Source organism: Sinocyclocheilus grahami, unplaced genomic scaffold, assembly GCF_001515645.1.
Source record: "Sinocyclocheilus grahami isolate Dianchi unplaced genomic scaffold, SAMN03320097.WGS_v1.1 scaffold1791.1, whole genome shotgun sequence".
Taxonomy (NCBI): domain Eukaryota; kingdom Metazoa; phylum Chordata; class Actinopteri; order Cypriniformes; family Cyprinidae; genus Sinocyclocheilus; species Sinocyclocheilus grahami.
The window spans coordinates 154486-157174 of NW_015506970.1; positions in this window are offsets into that span (position 1 = coordinate 154486).

A 2689-nucleotide genomic window follows, 5' to 3' on the forward strand; every position below is an offset into this window, starting at 1 on the left:
ATATATATTGTGTGTTGGAGTGTTCCAGACGCTACACCTGTGTATCCTTGCTCATGGAATATCCTCAGGAAGCCTCCTCACCTCGCGGAGCAGTTCGAAAATTGAGATGTCCTACAAGATGGCTGAGCTCGATCGGTTTCCGGGTCGTAGGGTGGAGAATGGAGAAGCGAGAAAATGAGGAGGGATATTGAGAAGCACCCATAGAAACACAAATATCTTACGTTTTTTTTTGGAGCTTGCTGGCTCATAGAAACGTTGCCGAAATACTTATACTCCTACTAGTAAGTTTAGTAACTTGTAACTTAAACTTCAGTTACATAATTTCTTCTGAAGGCAGAACTTCACTCTACCATAGAAGAACCTTTTTGTCTAAATGGTTCCATAGAGAACCTTTGACATCTGAAGAACCTTTCTGTTTCACAAAAGGTTCTTTGTGGTGAAAGAAGGTTCTTCAGATTACAAAAAGGTAAGAAAGAGATGGTTCTTTAAAGAACCTTTGACTGAATGGTTATTTGTGGACCCAAAATTGGTTCTTCTATGGCATTGCTTGAAGAACCTTTTGAAGCACCTTTATTTTTAAGAGTGTTGAAGTGGCCCATTAAGTGGACTCTCCAGGCAGTAATGTGAAACCACATTAAAAATAAAAAAAATGTATATATTTATTATGGAAGCCCGTTTCCGCCACTGAATAGAACATAAAAGAGGTAATTGTGACTTTTTATAACACAATTTGGACTTTTTTTCTCAGAAAAAAGACAAAGTCGCAATTCTGAGAAATAAAGTCAGAATTGCAAGATATAAACTCGCAATTGCGAGAAAAAAAGTCCGAATTGTGAGATATAAACTCGCAATTCTGAGAACATATCAGTGTTTCCCCCCCCCTCAAAATCGGACTTTAACTCACAATTGCGAGTTTATATCACGCAATTCTGACTCTATAACTCGCAATTGCGAGTTTATATCTCACAATTCTGAGAAAAAAAAGTCAGAATCGCGAAATATAAACTCGCAATTGCGAGAAAAAAAGACTGCCTTTATATCTCGCAATTCTGACTTTATAACTAGCAATTGCGAGTTTATATCTCAATTCTGTGAAAAAAAGTCAGAATTGTGAGATAAAAAGCCGCAATTACCTTTTTTTCTTTATTATTCAGTGGCGGAAACGGGCTTCCATAATATATGACTTTTTTTCGCAGAATTGCATGATATAAACTAGCAATTGCGAGTTAAAAAGTCATAATTGCGAGACAAAGTCACAATTCTGAGAATTTATATATATATATATATATATATATATATATATATATATATGTGTGTGTGTGTGTGTATAATGGAATACACCTTCAAATTTGCAATCAATTATTGAAAACCTGTGCTTTTCTGTTTTATTATAATTATGTATTCATTTTTACTGTGAACTGAAATAAATACCATTTTCATATAATAAACAGTGTATTTAAATATGCACATAATATTCAAGAACTGCATCTAAGAATTCAAGGGCAATAAATATAAACTACATTGACTAACAATAAAAATTAGTCAAAAAAAAAAAAGTTTTTGTGTGCTAAAAGAAAGTTGACATGCACAAGCAGTGAAAAAGTGCTAATGAAACATCTCACACTGCTCTGCATTGGTGAATTTTATACCAATTACTCTTCATGAGTTTACTGATGTAAGTTAGTGCTCATTTACACAACTAGTTTTGCCTCTGATCACTAGAAGCTTTAACTGAAGAAAAATGAGCCAGGGGAGCAATCGGAGGTTCTTTGCCTTGCTAAAGAGCACCTCAGTCATGTGTACTAAAGGTGGAAAAGACTACTGTTCATTCACTCCCCCCACCTACAATTCCTGCCGGTACTGAGACTCAAACCCACGACCTTCGGGTTATAACTCTCTAACCTTTAGGCCACAACTGTCCCCTGCTAAAAGTGAATTTGCATTCCACTGAAAAATTTAAAACATATGGATCTGGAAAATAGATATGGACATGAGTGTGTGTAAAACAAAATCGTAATTTCTGTGTGAACTAACCCATAAGATAATATACAGCTGCATTCATTTCTGTGCCTCTTTATTACAAAAATAATGATTGTTTAAAACAGGTTTCCTGATAAACACTCATTTTTTTAGGATAATCAACTTATGGACAGTTGTGTGTGTGTATATATATATATATATATACATATACAGTGGGGGAAAAAAACATCTTTTTAAGTGGGAGAACTTGCACAATTGGTGGCTGACTAAATACTTTTTTGCCCCACTGTACATATACATATACATATATATATATATATATATATATATATATATATTTAAGTATTTAAAATGTATAATGAAGTACTTAAAATGCTTGAAGGATTACAGACTTTTTCATGAATAAAAATTTGTGATAAGTGGACAGTATTAAAGTTGTAATGATTTTCTGTTCAGGAAATCTGAATGAGTCAAACAGCAGCTAGTCCTTTGTGTATCTGTGCTAATGCTGTGTTTTATAACTGGCAGTGTCTCTAAGGGAGAGGGTGGCAACAACTGCACAATAATCATTTCCCTGAGGCTTTGAAAGTGTCGCACACTTGGCACACACAAACACGCACAAACCACATATGCGTACACAAACACGTGTGATGTTCTGCTCAGCTAAATTAGGTCTAAAGCCAAGCCCTGTGCACAGTGTTTGTTTTCT